The 11,229-nt window shown below is 43.3% G+C and overlaps 1 long non-coding RNA gene across 1 annotated transcript; it reads right to left on the reverse strand.

Moving 5' to 3' along the window:
• Positions 1-2,111: 2,111 nt before the first annotated feature.
• On the reverse strand, positions 2,112-10,629 carry LOC142664609 (uncharacterized). The gene is made up of 3 exons (XR_012851337.1): positions 10,558-10,629; positions 8,177-8,305; positions 2,112-5,677 (listed from the first exon to the last, which is right to left on the reverse strand). It is a non-coding gene; the product is annotated as an uncharacterized LOC142664609 (long non-coding RNA).
• Between the last annotated feature and the right edge of the window lie 600 nt (positions 10,630-11,229).

Here is an 11,229-nt window from a genome sequence, read left to right on the forward strand (position 1 = left end):
AACACGCTCGTGTGAATCCGGCCTAAGACTGATATATGTTTTAACAGTTTATTTTTCACATGGAAAATATAGGAATTTCTGTGTGCAAATTGATCAGTTGTGATAATATGAGATTTCAAAAATTTCAGTCTCAAACTTGCTATTTATTCTTTTGCCTTCCATGGAAAAATATAGAAAAGCCTTAGTAATATAAGAATTTGTTTTTAAAGATCATCTAATTTTTTTGTCAGTTCTGGCAGATGCACGAGAGACAAGTACTAGCTTTTGGCTTATAAAGAATATTGAGGAATAAATGGACGGTGACAAGGACATTTTTGTTACATAAGTTTTTTGCCAAACTAATTATTTAGTGCAATAAATCTGGAAGAAGAAAAGAAAAAAGGAACAGCTCACAAACAATGTAACATGAATCAAGCTTGAAGAACAAACAACCATAAATTTCTGGATGACAACCTGAATTTGCATATAATTATCAAAGTTGTTTACCAGAATTTCTTCATTCTGACACAAAAACAAAAACACCAACAAGATTAAGTTTGTTTCTACGGTCGTCCACTACAACACTTATTAAAGAACAAAGAAAGCAGCTGTTAAGAAGTACCCATAAATAGTGGAAATGGGCGAAAGTAGAATCTGACCAGTGGCTTAGCTGCAAAAAAGATTTTGGTGATTTTTTTGTTTCTTAGTTTAGGGGTTTAAATTGGGTTGAGGTGGTTTTTACTATCAATTGTTATGTTATGTCGGTTAGGTGGGATCTAGGAACATATAGTTAATTGGAAGGTGTTTGCTCTCTGGTTGATCCTTTCAATTCCTGTTTGTGTGGGTCGCCTCCGGGTATTGTGGTTTCCTCCCATACTCCAAAAATATACTGATTAACACTTAGAGAAATTGGAGTGAGGGCCCTTTTTACACCGGCCGATAACAGGCCGGTGCAGCCGAGCGCATATCAACGAGACATCGTTGATCGGCGCTCGTTTTCTCCTGTCCCACGGAGCTATGGATGGGGAAGAGCGGTCGTTACTTTGATCGCTTGTCCCCATACATTATCATCATGTCGGCAGCGCTTCTCCCTGTTTACACAGGTAGATGTGCTGCCGACAACGATAATATTTTACTTTTTAAAACGATACGACCAGCAGATGATTGAGTGTTTGCTCGTTCATCTGCTGATTGTTCCCCTGTTTGCACAGGGCAATTATCGGCAACGAGCGTTATATGAACAATTGTCTGCCCGATAATCGGCCAGTGTAAAACCCCCTTGAGTGTACAACATAGGAAATTCAGAATGTTAGCCCCATAAGGGACAGAAACTGATGTTTGTGATGACACGGGATTACAGGCCCCATAAAAAATTAAATAACATACCGTAATTTTTGGACTGTAAGACACACCTGACTATAGGATGCATCCAGGTTTTAGACAACAGAAAATAGGGAAAAAAAAATTCCTACAAATGAAAACTTCTCTGGTAGTCTAAGGAAGTCGAGGGGTTAATGACACCATCTCTGTGCAGGTCACAGAGCTTTGTCCAAAATCCTGTTATGGTGAGAAATAAAATATATAATATTCCACAAAACTTTTTTTTTTTTGGGTGGGCATAGCAGGAAGCTGTGGCTAGAAGCACTGGGAGTGTTTCCCTGTAATCTGACCCATCCATGGAATACAATAGGTTGCTGAGATTATTTACGAATATTTTTCTGTAGACAAGTGTGTGACGGCCCCCACTGCATGTAAGGCGGCTTTACCGTAACAGCAGTGATATGGAAATTAATGAGTAAACACGATTTGGAGGTGCTGAAGCTGTAGAGTCGCTGTGTGCATAAAGTGGGGACGCTCTCTCATTATACGGCTTGATAGTTATCGGGAGCCCCCTTCCCCCAGAATTGGGATATCCTGTGATGTTGGTAACTTGGTAATACAAGGGACCACTTGTGAGATGGCTGAAGGGGAAAGCTATGGCTGCGGCTATAGCCGGATTCCTGATATGGCAGAAGAGGCAAAGCACTGGACTCCAAGGGTATGTTCACACTTAGTGACCAAAAACGTCTGAAAATACGGATTTTCAGACTTTTTTAAGCCACTCGCGATTTTCGCGTCGTTTTTCAAGGTGCTTTTTATGGACGTTTTTGGAGCTTTTTTCAATAGAGTCAATGAAAAACGCCTCCAAAAACGTCCCGAGAAGTGTCTTGCACTTCTTTTGACGAGCCGTCATTTTACGCACCGTATATTGACAGCAACGCGTAAAATAAAGGCTCATGGGAACAGAACATCGTAAATCCCATTGTACGCAATGGGCAGATGTTTGTAGGCGTATTAGGGGCGTTTTTTCAGGCGTAATTCGAGGCGTAAAACGCCCGAATTATGTCTGAAAACAGTGCGTGTGAACATACCCTAACAGTGACCGAGTGTGAACGTCAAAGCGCCTCCCCAGCCCAAGCAAAGACAGTCATCACTGTGCACAGAGGGGTTTCAGTAAAGTCCGCAGCTGAAGGAAGAGGGGAATCGGAAGAGGCGAGTCGGAAGAAAACTATGTCAGAGCGCATAGCAAAGAGGAAGGAGGCTATGACAAGCGGAATTCAGTGATCAGGTAGAGCGCTTTCCCCATCATTAGGGGGTTTGGCACAGCCGAGCCCCTTGACTGCGGACTATAAGGCACATGGACTTCTTTTTAGATTTATTCTTGCTAAAATGTGCATCTTATAGTGCGAAAAATATGTTTTTAAATTAACTAATATCATAACCTCCAGCACAGATGGGAAGTATGGCTGGAGGAGACCAAGCAGCTGCCTTATTCCCTAACAATCTATACTATTCCTTCCAACTTGTGCCCCCCAAACCAATGAATAAAAATCCTAGATTCATCTAAACATAAATTCGTTGGATAACATCTTGCCTCGGCCCTCTTGTAGGCCCAATAAATAAAGGAATGTCCCACAATCCAGATGGATAATTTCTTTGGACCTAAAAGAAAATAAATAAAATTAACTAATTATCAAACTAGGACGAACCTAAATCTTATACCTGCCCGAGTTCCATCTACCTATGCGTCTGATTATATCCTCACCAAGACCCAGCCTCCGTAGCTGCTCCAATACGGGAAGAATGAGATGATATTTTAAGGCCAACTTCAATTTTTCTAAGCAGCTTTTCAACAAAGTACAAAACTGAAACTTAGCCAAAAAGGAGAAGCCCTCATGTTTTTTGCTACTAACTCGCTATTTCTCAAAGCCGCAATTAATGCTAAAGCAAAAGCTGCTCTCAATAAAACGACTTCAAACTGTGAGTAACAAATCTCAGGTAAAACACAACATATTTTCGATAACATATAAAATGTCATAGGTCTACAATCATAAATCTTGTACTTTTCAAGGACTGCTTAACCTGAAAGAAACCAGAAATACCACTGAAACTATTTAAGGTTTTGTTATCCCAGTAGGCAATAACTTCCTCTGCATTAAACTAGAAGTAAAGGACAATGTAACATCAAGATCAGACGGTAAATAATTAATATTAATACTGGCACCAAATATCAACTAATCTCTCTATGCTGCCGAATACCTAACCCATGTTCTCAATGACAGAGATCTCTTAATATTATCGAAAATCAGTCCCCAACCGGATTCCAAATGTGCTTCAGGCAAGGAAATCGCTCTTGGTCCACATCCGATACCAACTCCATTTTGCATGTATCTATGGTATTCAAGCGTATTGCACGGAAATACAGTTTTTTCTTTAGCAGTTGGAATATTGAAATACCACTGCCACTTCCTTAAATCTGTGCAACAAATCCAAAACAAACAATAAAACTAGCCTCCCCATGAACAAAAAATTGTCTAAGTAATGTAAAATCCCACCCTCAGGAACACCAATTTGGACAACCCATTGAACAAAAGAGGAGAAAGTTTCAAAACTAAAACATTATAAAGTAAACCCCATAGGGAGACCCCTATAAAAAAAAAAGAGTTGGCCATTGAACTGACTCCAAAGGGGACAATCTAAAATTGGGAAACGGTGACATATTATATGGGCCAGAAATTCTTGCTTCTTGTAATTCCTTAATCATTTTACGTTATATCGTTTTGAATCACAACAATCTTAAAATTCTCCACCCAGAAGCAACTTGAACCAAGTAACTCTGGAACGTCAAACCCGTGCCTGAATATCAATTTAGCTTTCTCCTTGTCTGGATAAATTTTTACCGTGGAAACATTCTTAGTAGTCTTAGTCCAAGACTTAGTAGACTGGAGTCCAAGCTCTTTAAAAGAATCTCATTGGGTCCAGTTTGCTGCTGCCCAGATTTTGGTCCTTCACAGAAAGAACATTTTGTGCCGATAGCGGCAATTATTTGTTCATTTGCAATGGGATTCATTGAATGCAAAGCACATTCCTTTGCGAAATGAACCTGGAGTAGCAGAGATCTGCTTAATATCTGGGCTTCCTTGTTGCAACATAATATTTAGCAATAAACCTCCATCTTTGCAACCCCACTACATGCTAGTATGGAATGGTAATGTCTGACGGTATATTGTATCGTTATTGAACCATGCCTCCAAAATTACGATAGGCTTCAAGAATGATATCTATATGTTGAACAAACCTGGAACACCGGGTCCAACTGTTTCTCGCCTAACACTGCTGCATAAATGTCGAAAGCCTGAATCCAGTTATAGAAGTAGCGAGGGACCGACGGTCTCCTTTCATCCTCATTTTTATCATCAGACTTTTTTTTCAGATATTATCACATGCTCTTTAGCGGAAGGCAAGAGAAAGAAAATAAATCAATAAACTGATTTTTCCATATTTTCTCCTCCACTAAAAGAAAACAAGTGATAACCCAGAGTAGAAATATTACAGGTCAGAGCCCCATTAACACATAATTCAGAAACACCAACAGCTCTATCCATAACAGGTCTGACAAAATCAATACCAGAGTGCTCTGCTGACACACTCAATGTACTAAAAGGAAAAAATACAGTAACACCTGTGTGGCTGTTACCTCAGAACCACCAGCCCATACATTAGCCAAAGAATTACTATGAACACTCCTAGACCACAAACCAAACATCTGTTTCATAAACTCATTAAATATAACATTAGAATTGTCAGCAACATTGCCAGTAATGGCAGCCGTCTAACCCATACTGCTCCCTGCTGACTCTCCAAGCTGTTGTGGCTACCTTCTGTTTGGCACCAAAGGCTGTCCACGATGGGACCCCGGACCCCCCCCCCCCCTCAATTTGACGACTTCGTCTTCCCAGCTTGAGGAGGAGGCAGAGTATATACATTCTTGATCTTCCTTCTCTTCATAGGAACCTTCTCAGACATCTTGACATCTTGAATTTCCACTTCCGCTGTATCAGCATTGCCTATGGCCACCCCTTCCTCCCTTAATGATGTCTGGCTGGCTTGAGAGAATGATGTGCCCACCACTTCCTCCGAAACCTGTGAGTCCTGAAGATCTTCTCGACCACTACTCACCCTCTGCACACTCGGCGCAGTGAATTAGCGGTTTTAAAAGGACCTCCATTCTGGCGCAGGGCTTGTCTAGTATATTCCCATCAGACAACTGAGAGAAAAAGCGGAGAGAACCGCTTCTTATAATCCACCGATTCTTACTCTCAGCTGAACCGCCAATCAGATTGGAACAGCAGAACATTCTGAAACCTGGTAAGTCTACCTGAAACATAAAAAGGGGGCAGGAGAAAGAGAGTAAAAGAAAAGGAAGGAATCAAAATAATAAAAAAGGAGGAAGAAAACTGCCACAATTCTCTGTATTCCTCACTACAATCTATATAAAGTATATAGTGGGGAATGAATAGGTGTAAAGAGAATGGTATATGGTTGACTGAGATTCTGGGATTGCTTATGCTTTTTGTGCTTCTATTATATTTTCTACCCTTTAGGTACACGTTGAATGCATCTCGCCAGCCCCTTATAGGCACAAGGTGGCCTTAGTTACCCATAGTTATTATTGAGCCTAGAGTAATATTGTCTTTTTTTAGATTGTCTAAGACACTTTTTGGCTTGAATATCCCAGCTATTATCTGACATTCACAATGCTACTGTGTATTACTAAAGTGTTCATGGGAATCTGCACAATAGCGATCCTCCATACTATTTGTCTGAGAAATGAAATAGCGGCTCTGTACGATGAAAGAAAATACATCTTTGCTCCCGTGCCCTACAGGGCTATTATTTGGTTTGTCAGAAAAACATAATAGTCAGTGACTGCTGCTTCCTCCATATCAGAGAGAGAGAGTGAGAGATCCCAGTTTGTGGTAATGTTTACTTATCTGGAAGAATGTCTGACTTCGTTAGCGTCTCTATTGTTGTCAGACCGGCGTGTAACATTGCCGTTTCCTCTACACAATGTATAATAATTTAAAGGAAAAAAAACAAAGAAAGAATTTTAAAGCTGATCTATTTTTTTAATCATTGAGAGCCACACAGCGGCAGCGAAGGTATGGCGGAGTAGGCAGCTTGAAATGTTTTAAAATTTTTTGGCACACGTTAGGAGAGGGGTTAATTAAGATATATCAAGTGGTCAGTAGTATTATGCAGCAGAGCAACGTTAGGAGCCGAAAAAGATAGATCCCACCCGCCAGCCCATTTTGTTTAATCTCTTTTGCGTAGCTGTGGTACGTCTTGTCTTGTTTTTTTCTCTTTTCAGGTGCAGTCTTTATAATCGGTTGGACTGGGATGTTTCTTGGATGTATGTGGGGAAAAAAGGGTCTTTGGAGGCTAAGGGCACGTTCAGACGTGGCGGAATTTTTCCCCTGCAAATGTTGGTGCAGATTTGGGGCAATTACGCAAACGAATCTGCACTAACATTTGCATATTTGACAGGTAATTCAGACATTGCAGAAAACACAGCGGACTTGCCACAGATTTCAGTTTTTGCATTGCAAAGGCTGAAATACGCAGTGAAATTCTTCTTCTTGTCCGCAACAGACAATGCATGCTGCGAACTGAAAATTCCGCACCGCAGCCTATGGTCCGCAGCGGAGTTTTCCGCAACGTCTGAACTAACTTTCCTAAAAATGGATAGAAACAAATGTAAAAAACGGCCACTGCAGAATTCCACTGCGGACTGTCCGCAGCGAATTCCACAGCAGTTCCGCCACGTCTGAACGTGCCCTAATAGTTTGATTAATATACAAGGTCCTTTTGGAGGTGTGGAGTGTTTATAATACAAGCTGGCTATAGTACAGCTGTATTTGGGATCCTGGCGGTGGTTCAGGGGCCGAGGAGTGGTAGAAAAAGAGAGGTTCATGAGGTTTTCAATATGAGGGCCATTTGGTGTTTTGCGGCCAAGGGTAAAAGGTCCTCAAATGTACTATTATTGTAAAATTTTGAGTGGTCCAAAATAATTTTTATTTAATTCCTGAATGATAAGAAATTGTCTGAAGTGGCCTTTACAACAAAAATTAGGTGTCAGTGTTTTTTTTTTTATAAGCGGTTAAGATTTGAATAATTGCATAGTCTGGAATCCCTTCAGTCATGTACTTATTGCTCTGTAGCTTTTGTAGAATTCCTTCACATACACAGCCCTTAAAATATTGCAGGTTTATAGGCTTAGGGTATGTTCACACTGAGTATTTTGGCGCTGTTTTTGAAACGGAAACCGCGCCCACGGTGCTCAATTGCCACGGCCGAAAAACACGCCAAACAGTGTGCAGGCAGGTCAAAATCCGCCTGCAAAAAACTCAGTCTGAACAGGGCCTTATAGTCCATATCAGAGGCGTAGCTCGGTTCTCCAGCACCCGGGGCAAAGATTCAGTTTGGCACCCCCCCCAACCTCTTTCCCGACATCTCCTTCCCCCTCTCCGTGTTTGTTTTCTCTACCAATCGACGTGTCATTTCTTTTTATGTAACGCAAGCATAAAATTATTTGTACATTTCACAAGCAATATGGTTCTATACACAACACCAGAACCAAGTTCGGTACATATATACAGCCCCAGAACAAATACAGCTCAATTTAGTGCAACCCCTGCCGTATAGGTATGTACGGCGTAAAACCTCAGCTCCCAGCATAGCCCGAACAATGGTAAGGATATGCTGTGAGATGCCGTTTCACAAAAAATAAATCCTATCATAATCATCTCGCTGCAGATCATACAGCGACTACAGTACTGATTAGAGGCAGAGTGAACATTTACATTAAGTGACTCACCGGTGACGTCTCAGATTCTAGTTCTTTTTCTCCATTTGGTCCAGACCTCTATGATGACTTCTCCCGGTCCATTTCTGCAGTTTGCCGCTCACATGTCTTCATCTTCTCACTTTTCCAACATTTCTGCACCTATAAATAAATATAAAGTTATCATTATACCACACACTACGCCCCTAAATATAATAGCGCCAAACACTGCACCTCTAATTATAATAGCACCATACACCGTGTCCCACACACACACTCTGCCCCCTGTAGATAGTGCCTGCCATAGAGCCCCCTGTAGATAGTGCCTGCCATAGAGCCCCTGTAGATAGCGCCCCCATATAGACCACCCCTGTATATAGTGTCCCACAAATAACTCCCCCTATAGTGCTCTACAGATAGCCCACCCCTGTATATAGCCCCCTGTAGATATAGCCCACCCCTGTATATAGAGCTCTACAGATAGCCCAACCATGTATGTAGCCCCCCTGTAGATATAGCCCACCCCTGTATATAGTGTTCCACATATAGTCCACCCCTGTATATAGTGTTTCACAGATAGCCCACCCCTGTATATAGCCCCCCTTGTACATATAGTCCACCCCTGCATATAGTGCCCCACTAGATAGTCCACCCCTGTATATAGTGCTCCACAGATAGCCCACCCCTGTATATACTATATACAAGGGTGGGCTATCTGTGGAGCACTATATACAGGGGTGGGCTATATGTACAAGGGGGCTATATACAGGGGTGGGCTTTCTGTGGAGCACTATAGGGGGGAGCTATTTGTGGGATACTATATACAGGGGTGGGCTATATCTACAGGGGGACTATATACAGGGGTGGGCTATATCTACAGGGGGACTATATCTACAGGGGGACTATATACAGGGGTGGGCTATCTACAGGGGGACCATATCTACAGGGGGACCATATCTACAGGGGGACCATATCTACAGGGCTGGGCTATACACAGGGCTGGGATATACACAGGGGGGCTATATCTACAGGGGTGGGCTATACACAGGGGGGCTATATCTACAGAGGGGGGCTATATACAGGGGTGGGCTATACACAGGGGTGGGCTATACATAGGGGGGCTATATACAGGGGTGGGCTATATACAGGGGGAATATATCTATAGGGGGCTATATCTACAGGGCTGGGCTATATCTACAGGGCTGGGCTATATACGGGGCGACTATATCTACAGGGGGGGCTATATACTGGGGTGGGCTATCTATGGAGCACCATATACAGGGGTGGGCTATATCTACAGGGGGCTATATACTATATAGCCCACCCCTGTATATGGTGCTCTATAGACAGCCCACTCCAGTATATAGCCCCCCTGTAGATATAGTCCCCCTGTATATAGCCCCCCTGCAGATATAGTCCCCCTGTATATAGCCCAGCAGATATAGTCCCCCTGTATATAGCCCCCCTGTAGATATAGTCCCCCTGTATATAGCCCCCCTGTAGATATAGTCCCCCTGTATATAGCCCAGCAGATATAGTCCCCCTGTATATAGCCCAGCCCTGTAGATATAGTCCCCCTGTATATAGCCCAGCCCTGTAGATATAGTCCCCCTGTATATAGCCCAGCCCTGTAGATATTGTCCCCCTGTATATAGCCCAGCCCTGTAGATAGTCCCCCTGTATATAGCCCACCCCCTGTAGATATAGTCCCCCTGTAGATATAGTCCCCCTGTATATAGCCCACCCCCTGTAGATATAGTCCCCCTGTAGATAGACACCCCCTGTATATAGCCCAGCAGATATAGTCCCCCTGTATATAGCCCAGCCCTGTAGATATAGTCCCCCTGTATATAGCCCAGCCCTGTAGATATAGTCCCCCTGTATATAGCTCAGCCCTGTAGATATAGTCCCCCTGTATATAGCCCAGCCCTGTAGATATAGTCCCCCTGTATATAGCCCAGCCCTGTAGATAGTCCCCCTGTATATAGCCCACCCCCTGTAGATATAGTCCCCCTGTAGATATAGTCCCCCCGTATATAGCCCACCCCCTGTAGATATAGTTCCCCTGTAGATAGACACCCCCTGTATATAGCCCAGCAGATATAGTCCCCCTGTAAATAGCCCAGCCCTGTAGATATAGTCCCCATGTATATAGCCCAGCCCTGTAGATATAGTCCCCCTGTATATAGCCTAGCCCTGTAGATATATAGCCCAGACCTGTAGATATAGTCCCCCTGTATATAGCCCACCCCCTGTAGATATAGTCCCCCTGTATATAGCCCACCTCCTGTAGATATAGTCCCCCTGTATATAGCCCCCCGTAGATAAAGTCCACCGTGTAGACAAAGTCCCGTCCCCCCCGCAGATACAGCCACACTTCTATTACAATTAAAAAAAAAATAATTCAAACTCACCTTATTCCCGCTCCCACGCCGTCCGGCAGCCATGGAGACCTGCTCTCTTTTGCGCAGGTCTCCAGGGGGTTGAACACAGCGTCTATGAAAGGCGCTGATTGGCTGGGCAGGATGACTTTCCCTGCCAGTCAGTCAGCGCCTTTCATCGACGGAAGCGTCACTGGTACAAAAGGTACCAGTCGCTTCATTCGTGGAAAGGCGCTGAATGGCCGGGCACGGAACGTGCCCGGTCATTCATTGCTTCTAATTGTACCTGTGTCCTTGCGACACAGGTACAATTATAGTGCAGGAGGAGGGGGCGCTGGCGCCCCCCTCTGAACTGCGCCCGGGGCACATGCCCCGCTTGCCCCCCCCTAGCTACGCCCCTGGTCCATATGACTATTAGCAGGGCTGATTCTAGCTTTTTTGCTGCCTGAGGTAAAAATTTAAATGCCCCCACCCCCAGATTTTGATTGACATCCCCCTTGGCTGTTCTAGTGGTGGCAAGGAGGGTTCACCCCATCCCTTGCTGGCCCAGTTACAGCCCATTCGTTATTTATCCCGCGCAGTGAACACCATAAAAGAAAATAATAATAAACTATACAAGAATCACAATTTTTTGGTAAATTCACCTCCCAAAAAAATGGAATAAAAAGAGATCAAAAAGTCGCCTGTACGTAAAAATGGTTCTGA

Source organism: Rhinoderma darwinii, chromosome 12 (assembly GCF_050947455.1).
Source record: "Rhinoderma darwinii isolate aRhiDar2 chromosome 12, aRhiDar2.hap1, whole genome shotgun sequence".
NCBI lineage: Eukaryota > Metazoa > Chordata > Amphibia > Anura > Rhinodermatidae > Rhinoderma > Rhinoderma darwinii.